This window comes from Pinus tabuliformis, chromosome 5_2 (genome assembly GCF_031772625.1).
Source record: "Pinus tabuliformis cultivar Carrire ecotype Pingquan chromosome 5_2, CPIR1, whole genome shotgun sequence".
Lineage (NCBI taxonomy): Eukaryota > Viridiplantae > Streptophyta > Pinopsida > Pinales > Pinaceae > Pinus > Pinus tabuliformis.
In genome coordinates, this window is record NC_142306.1 from 818,266,264 (window position 1) to 818,282,029 (window position 15,766).

Consider the following 15,766-nt stretch of genomic DNA (forward strand, 5'->3'; position numbering starts at 1 on the left):
AGCCACCGGTCTTGTCTTTTTGGAAACCCTAGAGAAAGTTATGGATTGTAAACTCGTTATCAGTTTTGATTGGATAGTAAATGAGAGATAGTAAAGCTGCCCATTTGGAAGACAGAGAAAAATCTTTTATTCCAAACACAAAAACTCTCTCTGCAGAAGGGGTAATTCCTCTAAATAATTTAGGTGGAAAAACTAACAATCAACCCAGATGCTGCAAACAAAAAACAATGTCTGCAACAAAACTTATAGAATGTGATGTTTCAAATAGAGATGCAGGTGATGTTGGGCAACCCTTGAAGGATCAAGAACTGAACGAAAATGTTAAAGATAAAAAGATACAAACAAAAAAGGGAACATCAAAAAGTGGGAAGTCTTTGGATGCTGCAAAGAAGAGGTTCTCTCAGAGTACGACAAGACATCGTAAGCGTGGTAAGTCATGTGGTGATATATTTGGTGAACAGTTTTTTGCTATTTCTAAATTTTAGTCTTTAATTGTATCTTTTAAACATAATTTACTCTTGACTGTTCCTATTGCTTGAATGGAAAATTCTCTAAAAATATATATTCCTTGCAGTTCAAAAGCATTTTCTTGACATCCCTAAAGGTGATCTTCACTATTCAAAGCTGGCCGTGAAGGATTTAATCTGTCTTGCAGAAGAAAAAGAAAAGGAATTGGTATTATTTTCAACTGTTGTTCAATACCTTTTTCTATGTGGAATTGAATAGAGCATAGGAAGTCTCTCCCTGCGTTTCCTTTCGTTATTTTCCTCCTCAAACCTTCCTGCACCATTGATTTTGCGAAGGGGATAACTTTCACGCAGATCCATCTCTATTCAGTATTGCAAACAAATAGACCATGTTAGTATTAGCTTAGATTGTTGCATGATTTAACATGCAGAACTTGTTCCTGTACTATATTCAGTCAATAGTAGCTTCATTGGAAATCATACAATTCAAGATGATTCCCATAAACTTTGTTTATAGTAGCTTTGTTGACAATCATATAATTCAAGAGAACAATGTTCATTCCATTTCAAAGAGAACAGTACACTTGCTTGAAATCTGAATGCTCTGGTCAAGATCCTGGGTCTCTTATTTCCTATAGAAGCTCGAGTGTCATAAGTTCTTTTAGATGCTTTTGTTTTGCCAATTTATAAATTTATAAATATTAGAATAATTCTGTATATCCTCATATTTGCCACGATTCCTTTCAATACCATGCAAGCATGGAAGGTAACCAACTCTAATGCTAGTTGATTTTTATACTTATTTGTGTTGCCTATAATTATCTGTGGAAAATCTTCGTGCATAATCGAGTAATTTATCTTTTGTTTTATGCAGAACAAGAAAAAAGCAACAAACAAGAAGTCATGTTTATCCAAAACAACTCTCAATTCCAATGCAAAAGAACCTGGCAAAGAATCACAGGAAGATGAAGGGTAATAAAAAGTTTCTGCTACTATGTTTGATTTAGTTTTCATTTTGTTGCCTGTCTTTTCCTTAATCTAGTCTAGTTTGTTCTATGTTGGAAGTTTAAAACAACATCCGAACAATTGTGCAAAATACAATTTATTTTTTTAAGAATCTCTAAGCAAAATCTGAAACAACGTTGTTGTGGTAAGACACAAGAAATCTGTGATTAATGAAGTGAAACATCTATAAAAACAAGGCACTAAGAGCAATGATCATGCAGCCTTGATCTAAGACAAGGTGTTTGGTCAATTTAGTGTGTTCTAAATTGCTAATTTAAATGTCAATCCGGGATTCGTAAACTGACGAAGTGAGGTGCACTATATGTACAAGATAACCATTTTCTTAGTCTTTTGTCGTTTTTGAGTTTTTTAGTTTGTTTTTGGGTTTATCTTCTATGGATTCCCTAGTGTGTGATGGCGAAATTGAAAGTTAAGTATGGATGGTAATGGTGATTTCTACAGTGATTTTCCAAACTTAAAAGTTTTCAAAAAGAAAGCTCTAAACTGACTGTAATGAAATCAATTCTCAAAAGGAAGTAAATGTACCAAAATAGTGAACTAGTGACAATGGCCCAGTATCCTTACTGCTGTATGAAAAAGAAAGTAAAAACTGAACTTAAAGCAACTCAAAGACTAAAAGCAAAGCAACTAAATCACACTACTTCAACCCCTGTTCTGATCCTTCACCTTTCAACTCAATCTGTCTATAGGAAGTAATCATAAACAAGCTGAGTAATATGATATCTAAATTGCAGGAAATTAAATTGCATAAAAGGAAACTAAGATTTAACTACTCATTCATATTTCAATTCTTGAAAATGACATAAGTAATTCAATCTCTAACTTGCAGGAAAGCAAACCAAATCATACTACAATAAGTAATATCCTGATTCCTTACTAATAGAGTCACTTGATTATAGAAAGGAAATCATAAACAAATGAGTAATATGATGTCTAAGTAGCAGAAAAGTAAATAAGCAAAACGCAATTTGAAAAATGACAGTGCTGGAATTAAACTCAGGAAATGAAAATCAGCAGAAAGGACAAGATGATCTCATGTCAGTAGTTATCAAAAAAAATATGTAAATCTGCCCAGGCTACCTACAACAAAACCTGTAAAAGAAGCACTGATCAGCTAACAGTTATAAAAGAAAACATAAAGGAAATATAGACAGCAATGAACATCAGAACAGCACAATATATATACAAACAATGATTTAAAAATAGTAAATGAAAGCAAGTAAGAAACTATACAAAGCTTTGGTGTACAGGTGCCCTCTACAACCTCGGCCAGTCAATCACTTAGTCACAAATCAGATTCAGAAAAGCTGTCTTCTCATGTATTTAAAGTGCAGTAATAGAACAAAGTGAAACACAGTACAGTGGGCGGATGACAACAGTCAAAATTACACTTCCAAAAGCTAACTATTCATCGTATATCAACGCGTTATTTATAAGAAAAGGTGCTGCAACTAATTCCTAGATTTATGTTGCCAAGAGACACGTAAATCTCCTTGACCCAAGATCTAGCGTGATGGTCATCATGACAGTTGAATTCATGGAGTGGTGGCTGCTCGATTCAGTTCACGGGCTGCTCTCCAAGTGTACCATTACCTCCGAAAACTAAGGATCGTGCCACGCAAACCTTCACATGGGAAAAACAGAGTCGTGCCATCGTAAAACTCCTCATTTGGCCCTTCCTTTGACCATCGTTGACCGCGACCATTTATGAGTGATTTGGCTGATCTGAGGGGACACACTCCATGTACACGTCACTTGCAGCTTACCCATGTGGCCGATTTCTCCATTGGACACCTGTAGCATAGCCTTTAACAAAATGGCTGCGGAAACTTGGGTTGGCTGCGGAAAGTGACAAGTTTCCGCAGCTGCTTGAACAAAAATCTAAATCAAACAACAATCATAAACATAGTTAGGAAACCATTTCATAAGCTCTTTTTAGACTAATATGCAACAATTTGACAACTTGGTGGATGAAGTAAATGGAAAAAGAAGGCTGAAAGGGTATATAGGGAAGTGCAGGTTTGGGACTCAACATACCCCCACTGTGAAGGTGTTGCATGTCCTCATGCAACCAAAATTTAGTCACCCCTCTCTAATCCATATGTTCTGATGCTTCTGCTAGGACATCTAGCCCTCTTTTCTTCTTCTTTGGTGCTACCACCATTCTTGGTTTCCTTATTAGACATCTGAACTTGAGATTGATCAATGCTCTGCTCAACTTTTTGCACTTTTTCTTCAGTTTCTTGTTTTTCTTTTGCAATAGTCCTAAATGGAGCATAGTGTTATCATGAATAATTTTATCTACTTAGCATAGTGTTATCATGAATAATTTTATCTACTTTGCTCTGCTCTTTGAGTGCTTCATTTTCCTACTTGATATGCCTGTTTAGGACCTCTAATTCAAATACCTCCTGTTTTAAGGACTGAACTTGTGCATCTAGTGGCAGAGTGGTACTTGGACCTGTAGCTGATTTTTCTAATGATTCCAAGTAGTCATATACTTCCTGTTAATTGGGGTCTACTTCAGGTGTCTTTCTTGGATTGGGTTCAAAATCTGGTGGAGGAGGAGGACTGCTCTCTAGCTCTGGCCGAGAAGGGCTTTCATCATGTGGAGGACTGGTTTCAATGCTTGGCTGAGGATGAGGTGGACTACGGCCAGCTGGAGTTTTCTCAGGTGTCTCTCCACCCAAGTCAATGAAGTGGGGCTGTTTTATTTGTGTTTTACTCCCTTTTCCTCTTAACCTTGTGCTTCTCCTTAAGTATGGTGGACTAGTACTCTTTTCTTGTATACTCTGTTTTCCTTTTGCCTTTTTCTTTGCTATAGCAGTAGCCTGAAGATGTACTAATCTTTCTGACAGTGGTTGATAATCCTCCTCTATGGATTGCTCAGGTGATTGGTAGACTTCTTGGATGGTCCTTTTTCCTTTTTCTTTCTTCTGTTTCTTGTCTTTAGTTTTGTCTTCTTCTTCTTTTTGACCAATTTCTTGAGTTTCTATAGTAGGGGAGTCTTGGACTGTAGTGCTCTTTTCTCTTCTCCTACTTTTTCTTGGTGTCTTTGGTGTGCTACTTTCAGAGGCCTCAGATGGCTCTTGGAAGTAGTTTCTTATCAAGAATTGCTCCCATGTATCTTTGTTTTTCTTTAAGTGGTCTTCAATAAGAATTTTTATAAGTCCATGATGGTATAGATGAGGGTCTATATTGCCTATGTGTTTTTGGACTGTAATGCTCATCTTCTTCAAACTCAAGAGTAAGAAATAAGGCAAATTAAGAGTCTGATTTTCTAAGAAATTCATCAACAGTCTAGCATGGTACATGTACATCGAACCAAAGCGTCCTTCACAAGTGACAAATTTTTGGATAACTAACAGCAGACTAGCCCATTCTTCCTTCAATGCATGAACAGGAATTCCTTTAGTAAACACGGTGGTGTCCATACCTGGGTTTCTTAGCATAATTCTCCATGCCTGTTCATCCACGCTTTTATTTTTGAACCACCTCTCACCTTCCTGAGGTAAGCCTGTGGCAGCTGCTACTGTTGTTTCGGTCACCGTGAGCTTCAAATCTCCAATCTCCACTTTCTGACCATCAAATGACCGTGCAAAAGCCTTGGTTACTTCTTTGTTATAGCCTTTAAACCTTTGAATGAACCGTAACCATTTGGATTTCTTTAGTAAATTTGGCTTGAGGGTAACCTTCTAGATATTTCGGTCCTTCTGGCTCTGCCCTTAGTAGTTTTCCCATTCCTTTCTCTGTTTTAAATTTCAACTGAGGATGCAATTGCGTATGAGGATTTTAGCAGAGGAAAGTAGCTCGGTTGCAGGGTTTATGGTAAAAGGAAATGGTTGCAATCGATAGCAGGTAACGGGAATGCTTCAGATTATAGGCGGAACAGAGGATAAACAGTAGTGAATGGGTTTACAAATTGAAATGTGTGTGTATGAAAAGGAAGGTCTTAAATGAAATGGTAAGTGAACGGTAGTGGAGGCGAGATATTTTTTTGAATTAATGGCTGCGTACGGGAGATCACACGTTTTAATAGATGGCTGCAGAAAATACGGTGAAGAAGAGCCGTAAAGAGATTGGTCACATCTTATGAGCGCAGGTGGCAAATGAAAGTGCAGTCAACTTGAGTTTAAACCCGAAAACCCATCATGAGACCGTTAAGAAATGAATGCATGGTGTATGGAGTAATATCGTGGGATAGGAGTGGGTAATGGAGCTATCATATCGAATCATTGCACATAGTAGAACTTTTCATGGTTTGATAACTATGCATAATCATGACTTTAATTGCTATTTGATAAAAAAAATTGCTCATAACTTTGGAAAATTTGTCATTTCTTACCCATAGCTTTTAACCAACTATTCTTTCTTGATGTCTTGGAGATGCTCCATGTCTTCATGGCATTTTCTCACTTACACCTGCATTTTCATGATTTTTGTACTAACATTTTCACTATGAATTTGAAAAACAGAGTGGTGGTAGCTGCGGAAACCGTTTCTGGCTGCGGAAACTGTTTCTGGCTGCGGAAACTGTTTCTGGCTGCGGAAACTACTTCCAGCTGTGGAAACTGGGACAACACCCACTTAGCTGAACAAATATGGTTAGAAAAGAACTAACTGAGTAAAAATAGTCCTGAAAGGAACTTTTATTGATGAAATGAAAATGAAATGAGTGGAATGGAATGAAAATGAAGCGGAGTGAATTGAAGAGAACAAGGATAATTTTAGGGGCGAATGTTCGCCCTTTGGCTAAATTAAGGGGTTTTAAATTTTTAGTGGGCGAATATTTTGTATCATAGTACATTTTTACAAATCACCTCAAATAGCCCACCTTATTTTAAGGGAGAGGGTAAAAAAGGTAAATTTAGCCCTTGAAATTAGGACTTACAACCTTCCATTCGCCCATTTTCAAGAATAGGTTTTATTTAAGTGAATCCATTCGCCCATTTTCAAGAATAGGTTTTATTTAAGTGAATCCTATGGGCCAAATACCATATTTATAAAAGAGGTATGGTAAATTAATAAAAATATAAATAAATGAGAGGTATGGTAAATAAATAAAACATTTTTTATATTTACTCCATAAGTCACCTTATATACATGTAAGGGTGTAAACAAATAAAAATATAAGTAAAGTGGAGGTATGGTAAATAAATAAAACGTCTTTTTATACTTACTCAAAAGGTATGGTAAATAAATAAAAATATAAATAAACTAGACGTATCGTAAATAAATAAAACCTCTTTTTATATTTAGTCCATAACCCTCGTTCTATTTATGAAGGCTCAAGAAAGAGGTTTTATTTAAGTGAATCCTATGGGCCAAATACCATATTTGTAAAAGAGGTATGGTAAATTAATAAAAATATAAATTGTTAGGTAAACTTGACTTGAGATAGAGTCAAAGTTGACCAGGTTAAATAGTGATGGTTTTGGGGCACATGGTATTGTGCACCCATGGTATTCTGCCGTGGTATTATATGTAATGGAGCTTATAAAAAGCTGGAAGGACTTCATTGTAAGGAAAGGCCTGGAGGTGAGTGGTGAAGGCTCACTTGGTCAGATTGGCCAGGGTTTTGGCCACTGCTAATGAGATCTTATTAGGTTGGGTTTTTCCCTGGATTTGGGGTTTTCCCGAATAAACATGCGTGTTTATGTGTTTATGGTTGTTGCTGGTTTTTTCTTATATTTATTCCTCTCAGTAATTATTTATGTCATGCAGTAAATTTCTTAACAACTGGTATCGGACCCAGATATTGGCTTCAAAGGGATTCTTTGATGCCAGGGGTTTATAGTGGCTGATGAGATCAATGCAGCCATTTTACAGATCTAGGTCTAGAAAATAATGGTGGAACAATCGTACGCGGAAGAACCTCGAGGAGAATTTGCGATATTTACTGGTTTGGAACATGCTGACGAATTGTTCGGGATTCATGCGGCTATTTAAAGAAGGTTGAGAAATACCTTTGGTAATATTAAAATTCAAGGCTGATTTTGTTGGGAGCTTTTTCGTAGAGAATCGATAAGGGATATTCCCTATGTGTTCTATGCCGTGTTGAAAGATGGAGTAGGCGTGGGCTGCATGCAGGTCATCAGAAGAAAATTGTTCACGCAACTTCGAAAATTGTTCGTTTTCTGCTACGTTTTTCTGCTACGTGAGGCGCCACCAGTGCTGGAATCTATGAGGTTCTCCCAGTTGGAGTGGTTTGATAGAAGTTTTTGAGCAAATCAAATTGAAAGAGGATGGATCGCAGCATCAATAAACAAAAAAAAAATTAATGAAGTCAAAATTATTGCATGTAAATGGGCATACTACTGTAAGACCTGATAAGGCATGTGTACCCCTCGGTGATCACCGGTAAAGTCTGGGTTAAACCTAGGTGATAGAGGGGATGTCGGGTTAACAATACCCCAGGTAAAAACTCTGAGGGGGGTAAGAGCTAGAGTGAGTAGGATTGTCTCACTTAGCAGGTTTGGCTGGAGTTAGTCAAGGAACCCCAAGTCAAGTTTAAGAGGGGAATATTGTTAGGTAAACTTGACTCAGGATAGAGTCAAAGTTGATTAGGTTAAACAGTGATGGTTTTGGGGCACATGGTATTGTGAACCCATGGAGTTAGTCAAGGAACCCCAAGTCAAGTTTAAGGGGGGAATATTGTTAGGTAAACTTGACTCAGGATAGAGTCAAAGTTGACCAGGTTAAACAGTGATGGTTTTGGGGCACATGGTATTGTGCACCCATGGTATTTTGCCCATGATATTATATGTAATGGAGCTTATAAAAGGCTGGAAGGACTTCATTGTAATGCAAGACCTGGAGGTGAGTGGTGTAGGTTCACTTGGTCGGATTGGCCAGGGTTTTGGCCAATGCTAATGAAATCTTATTAGGTTGGGTTTTACCCCGGATTTGGGTTTTCCTAGATAAACATGTGTATTTATGTGTTTATGGTTATTGCTAGTTAATTTTATATTTATTCCTCTCAGTATTTATTTATGTTATGCAGTAAATTTCTTAAGGTAAACAAATAAAACATTTTTTATATTTACTCCATAAGTCACCTTATATTTAAGAACACTCAAAAAATGGGTTATATTTAGGTGAAACCTATGGTCAAAATACTATGGGACAAATACCATGGACTAGATTGTTATTAATACCATGCAAAAAACCATTATTAACCCTAATATTAGAATTAATAAAAATAAAAATGGCACATGGTATTGACCCATAGTATTCACCAAAATGGCACATGGTATTGACCCATGGTATTCACCTGGAGTGTAGCCTATTTAAATGGGGGAATTAAACCAGCATGTAGCCTATGCTAAGATTCACTAGGACTTTTACAAAGTTTTATTATTTAGTGAAAGACTCGCCAAGATCTTACAAGATTTTATAATCGAGTAAAATATTCGCCATGCCTGGTGAGAGATTCGCCAAAAAATTATATATACATATTATATTATTGATAAAATCGCCTTTCATTTTTCCTATATACCATAGAGATTCGCCCATTTATTATATTTATAAATTTAGGGGGGGTTCTTAAAATTTTCCCTGGAAGAGAAAATGTGAATGAGATGGAGATGGAGTGGAATAGCAAATGAGGTGGAGTGAAGATGGAAAGAGAAGGAGAGGAGATTTTTTTGGAAAATATAGAGTGTCAAGTGTCCTTGATTTTCACTCTATATTTTTTGTATAAGACTGCCAATCTATGATTGGTTTTCAGGCTTATACAATTTTTATTTTTTTTTTAACTGAAATAATTAAAGGCTAGGCTGGCGGGGAAGAAGGATTCTTCTCCACCAGCCTTATTGCAGAATTCTCTTGGAACATCTTGACAAATTCTTCTTTTGAGAGTGGCTTATGATAAATTTTCAATCGGTGGCCATTCACAATAAAAGAAATCTGAAATTCATCAATGGTCTTGATTCTTACCGCTCCATTGTTAAAGACTTTGTCAATTTCATATGGCCCAAGCCAATGGGTCTGAAATTTACCTTTAAAGTCTTTGAACTTGGAATCAAATAGTAATGCCCAATCTCCCTCTTGAAACTTTCTCTCTTTGATGTATCTGTCATGCCACTTAGCTCTTTGATGTTGAACTAGATCAGTCTTTAAAATTGCTTCTTGTCTGATCTCATCTAGCTCGTTCAACTGCTCCATTTTGTGCTTTTGGGCTTCTAATAGATTCATCCCCAACTGGACTGCCATCTTGAAAGTTTTGACTTGAAACTCAATGGGGAGCAGGACTTCTTTCCCATAAACAAGTTCATAGGGAGAATGTCCTGTTGTATTCCTCCATGTAGTTCTGTAGGCCCATAAGGCTTCAGGAAGCCTTTCTGCCCAATCTTTTATGTGTAGATGAACAGTTTTGGTGATGATTCTCTCAAGAACTTTGTTTGTAGACTCCACTTGGCCATTTGCTTGCGGATGGTAAGGAGTAGATTTTCTGTGCTTGATTTTGTATTCTTCCATCAGCTTCTCCATCAAGTTAGATGTAAATTGACTTCCCTGATCTGTCACAATTTCTATTGGGACACCAAAACGAGTAAAAATATCCTCAAAAAGAAATTGAACAACTGAATTTTCAGTGGCAGAAGGCAATGCTTTGGCTTCTACCCATTTAGTGACATAATTAGTGCATACCAATATATACTTTTTCTATTTAGATGGTGGATTAATAGGTCCAATGAAATCTAAAGCCCATTTTTCAAAGGGTTCAATGAGTACCTATGGTTGTAATGGCATTTTATTTGAAAGAGTCGGTCTCCCAACTCTTTGGCAGCTATCACACCTTCTGACATATTGTTTTGCATCTTTGAAAAAGGAAGGCCAATAATATCCTAAAGAAAGGATTTTATAGGCCGTCCTTTTGTCAGCAAAGTGTCCACCGCATGGTTCATCATGACATGCCTTGAGGATGTCAGGCATTTCATCTTCCCGAACACATCTTCTGATCACACAATCTAGCCCTGTTTTAAACAATTCATTAGAAATCCATGAATAACTTGAACTCTCCTAAATAATTCTTCTTTTTTCACCAGGAAATAAATGTGGAGGTAACTTTCCTGTAACCAAATAGTTAGCAATATCTGCATACCAAGGATTCTTAGTAGTTATTGCAAATAAATACTCATCTGGAAACATATCCTCTACAGGAGAATCTTCATTAGTATTTTGGATTCTAGACAAGAAATCAGCTACTGTATTTTGTTTCCCTGGTCTATCCAACACAGTAATATTGAATTCTTGTAAAAGTAAGAGCCATCTTGTAACTCTGCCATTAGTAACAGGTTTATTCATGATATATCTAATTGCAGAATGATCAATATGGACAAAAGTTTCATAGCATGTTATATAGTGTCTAAACTTATTGATTGCATGAACAACAGCTAAGAACTCTTTTTCAGCCACAGTATAGTTTAACTCAGTGGGAGTCAAATTTTTACTGGTGTAGTAAATGGCATAAGGAACTAAATCCTTTTGTCCCAACACAGCTCCTAGAGCTGTATCTGAAGCATCTGTGGAAATATGGAAAGGAAGTTTCCAATTTGGCCCTCTCAAAATGGGCGCTTTAGATATTCTTGTTTTCAAAGTTTCAAATGCAGATTGACAATCAGGATCCCATTTGAATTCACAGTCTTTTGTAAGTAATTTGAAGAGTGGAGATGCTATTGGTGAAGTTTTCAATAAATCTTCTATAGTATCCAGTAAATCCAAGAAAACTTCTAACATCTTTTTGACAATTTGGAATAGGCAACTTGGAGATGACTTCAACTTTTGATCTATCAACTTTAATCCCATCCCCTGAAATATGATGTCCTAAAAAAATCCCTTCAGTAAACATCATAAAGCATTTTTCATGACTCAATGATAGGTTTGTTTCTTTACATCTTATAAGGACTTTTTCCAAATTCTCTAATGCCTCTTCAAACGAATTACCATAAACTGTAAAATCATCCATATAAACCTCTACACAATCATGGATTAGATCAGAAAAGATTCCTAGTACTGCCCTTTGAAATGTTGCGGGTGCATTACATAATCCAAAAGGAAGTACTCGGTAAGCAAAAGTTCCCCATGGACAGGTAAATGTGGTATTGTCCTGATCTTCAGGTGCTCCCTAAATCTGATTATAGCCACTAAAACCATCCAAAAATGAAAAATACTTTTTGCCTGCTAAAGTATCTAATACCTTATCGATAAAGGGTAAAGGAAAGTGATCCTTCAAAGTTGCTTTGTTCAGTTCCCTGTAATCAATGCATACCCTCCATTTACCATTCTTTTTAGGTACTATAACCAAAGGAGAAACCCATCAGCTATCTGAAATTGGATAAATGAAGTTTACATTGAGTAGTTTTTGGAGTTCTTCTTTCACTATCTCCCTAAGGTTTGGATTCATCCTTCTCTGAGGTTGTCTGATTGGTCTACTGTTTTACTCAATGTAGATGTGATGAATGCAAGTATTAGGGTCAATACCTTTCATATCAGTATATTCCGATGCAAATGTAGTAGAATGTTTTTGCAAGATTTTGGTTAGTTCTTCCTATTGTGATCTTTCCAAATTTTCGTTGATATTCAATGTTTTACCTGGAAATATCTCAATGGCGGAACTACCAAACTCTTCCATAGAGAAAAGAGACATTTGTCTAGATGATAGATACTCAATGTCAGAATCTAACTGAAATTGTGTGTGGTCATATTATGAAGATATTTCAAATTTTTCTAATGTGTTCAGAATTTGACTATCTTCACTGACTTCAGAAATGGTAAAGACAGGTTGTATAGTATCCTCATCATCAATCCACTCATTATCTCCTATTTTTGTAATTGCTTTTGCTGGAGGATACAGATTGAATTTCTTTGTTGAATTACCATCAGAAATATACATATCCCCAGACCTACAACTGATGAAAGCATCAGCTGTGGCTAGCCAAGGTCTTCCTAAGATGAGAGGGTGTCCTCCTAAATTACTCTTGGGAGTTAAAATCATGAAATCTACTGGATATTCCCAAGAGTCTAAGGAGACCGAAATGTCTTCTAATACACCATCTGGTTTGATAATTGATCGATCTGCAAGTTGCAGTAAAGTAGGTGTAAAAAGAAGATTAGGAAGTTTCAGCTGTTCCATAGTCTGTCTACTCATAATGTTGATAGCAGCCCCTAAATCAATCAAAGTATTTGGAATTTCTACCCCATTGATATGTGTTTTGACAATTGGACTACCGGGATCTACATACTTCTGCATAGTAATTTTTCCCATCATGATATCTGCAATTTTTCCTACCAGGTGGATTCTTCTTGTATCTCTAGGTTTCCTTCCTGGTCTTTTAAGACTCAACTCCTTTATTGTTTTTGCTAGAATAGGAATCTCTCTAATGGCTTGTAACAAGGGAATCTTGATATAGACATTCTTCAATTCATCTAGAAAATCATAGTCAGGCAACAAGATTTGTTTTTCCACCCCTTTGTCAATTTGTAATCTTTCAGGAAAAGGAGGTGTGGATGAAGATGCAGGTTGCTCAACTATAGGAGTTGTGGGGGTTAGCTCTTTTTCTTTCTGAGTGCTTGGGTTTTGAAGAGATGCTTCAGAACCTTTATTGGCTTCAAGAGAATCTTCCTTAGAAATGCTTTGCTTTTGGGCATCTATGGAAGGTTTATCTAAAACTCTACTAGATCTGAGTTGTACATCATTGAGAGGAACAATCATATAGGTAGGAAATTGTTGACCTTCTACCATGTAAGCATTTTGAGGGTTTTTATTATTGGGGTTCAGCAATGGCTGGGAAGGAAGTTGATTTGACTTCTGTTGGAATGGAAGCAAGAGTTGAGAATTTGGGTTCTGTTGAGAAGGTTGTTGTTGTTGTTGTTGTTGAAATGGCAATGATAGTTGTGGATTTTGATTTGGAAGTTGTGGAGCTTGTTGGTTTTGAAAAGATGGAGGATATTGATAAAATTGAGCAAATCTCCCATAAGGATTTTGCATGCCTTGTACCCATGATTGAAAAGGATTTTGAGGTTGGGACCAAGGTTGTTGCCAAGGATTCCAATTTGGTGGGGTTTGAAAGTTCATAGAGTTGTTAAACCCTTGGTTTTGTTGCCCTTGCCAAGGTCTCCTTGCAACAAAACAGAGAGACTCGATTGTATTTGGATCTTCTTGGAAGATAGCTTTGAGCCTAGGAATTGAAGGACAATCCTTGGTCTCATGATTCTCTGAACAAATCGGACATGTTTGCACAACTTTTGCATCCAAGGGACATTCCCTGAGAGCATGTTTCTTTCTACATTTTGGGCAAAAGATGGCCAAAGCTTCAGCTTCTGCTTTCCGCTTATTGTGGATCTTAAGAGTGTCTAGTTATTCTCTAAGACTCCCTAAGATATCAGTTTTGAATTCATCAAGCATATTGCCAATCTCAGCCCTACTTACTGATCCAGTTGTAGATTTGTTTGCTCTGATGAGAGAAGGATCTCTAGGCCCTTTTCCAGTTTTAGATTTTCCTCTTGAGAGATGGACACACAGCTCTGCTATATCATGAAGTGGAAGTTGAGATATGTCTCCTTTTCCCATCATGTTCAAAATATCTATCCATTCATCTCTAATGGCTTTTAATAGAAGGGCTTTCAGGGTTTCCTCATCTAAGTTACTCATTTTTGCTCTTTTCAGGTTGTATTGGAATCTTTCAAGTAAATCCTCCAAGTTTTCATCTTCTCTTTGCACCATTTTAAATACTTCATCCTTGTGGTTGGTGGGCATACAATAGTCCAGGTATCTATCCAAAAATGTTTGTTTCATATCATTCCAAGTCCTAATAGATTGAGTGAGTAATCCCATGAACCATTTCAAAGCAGCTCCTTTCAATGTTGAAGGAAACAGTTTGAGTTTTTGAGAGTCTTCCAGATAATCATAAGTTCGACACACGACCTCAAACTCAAATAGAAATGTTTCAGGATCCTCATTTCTTAACCCATGAAAGTTTGGGAGGACAGATGGTGAAATATTTTTCATTGTTGCTCGAGAATCCTCATCGACTATAGGAAATCCGAATGAGTTATCTCCATCCCTATTTCCCCCATTGTTACCTCTACCTCCTCCATTATTTCCTCCTCCCCCTCCTCTACCTCTACCTCTACCAAATCTGTTAACTACCTCCTTTGTCATGATAGCTTCCTCAGAGATTTTAGAGTCCTCTGGTTCCTCTACTAATGGCGAACGAGGAGGAATTTCTCCCTCTTCTTCTCAAGTGATTCTACTTCTTCAATTACAATGTGTCTCCTTGTAGAAGGAAAGAAAGGATCTTTTCCTAATTCAGATTCGATGGATGGTGTGGAAGAGTCTCCTAACTCAACTACTGCCTCTTGAATTCCAGGAATACTAGGGCTAGGAGTGTGGGTTGGAGATGATGGAGGTGTCTCTTGTCTATTCCTTGAAGTAGATGGAGTTGTGAAAATCGAACTCTTGGCTCTAGCTAAAAACCTTCCCCTAGAATCTCTTGCTCTATGCATGCCATTTTTATTTTTCTTCAAGTCAGGCTAATAATTCTCTTTCTGATCTTCCAGATCACTCTAGGTGCAAGAAGAGAGCATATTCAAGAAACTATTAAACCAATAACTTTCTCTTTTCTGATTCTCCAGGTCACACTAAGTGCAAGAGGAGAGCATACTTTGAGAGGTTATCAATTTTCCTTTCTTGAAAAATTTTCTTATTAATTTTTTTTAAGAAATTAGCTACCTAGTTTCACTTCCCCGGCAATGGTGCCAAAATGTTTGGTCAATTTAGTGTGTTCTAAATTTCTAATTTAAATGTCAATCTAGGATTCGTAAACTGACGAAGTGAGGTGTACTATATGTACAAGATAACCATTTTCTTAGTCTTTTGTCCTTTTTGAGTTTTTTAGTTTGTTTTTGGGTTTATCTTCTATGGATTCCCTAGTGTGTGATGGCGAAATTGAAAGTTAAGTATGGATGGTAATGGTGATTTCTACAGTGATTTTCCAAAGTTAAAAGTTTTCAAAAAGAAAGCTCTAAACTGACTGTAATGAAATCAATTCTCAAAAGGAAGTAAATGTACCAAAACAGTGAACTAGTGACAATGGCCTAGTATCCTTACTGCTGTATGAAAAAGAAAGTAAAAACTGAACTTAAAGCAACTCAGAGACTGAAAGCAAAGCAACTAAATCACACTACTTCAACCCCTGTTCTGATCCTTCACCTTTCAACTCAATCTGTCTATAGGAAGTAATCATAAACAAGCTGAGTAATATGATATCTAA

The 15,766-nt window shown here is 36.7% G+C and overlaps 1 pseudogene; it reads left to right on the forward strand.

The window, feature by feature from the left end:
- The first annotated feature begins 227 nt into the window (after positions 1-227).
- LOC149161816 (uncharacterized) overlaps positions 228-15,766 on the forward strand; it is a 162,622-nt pseudogene continuing 147,083 nt past the window's right edge.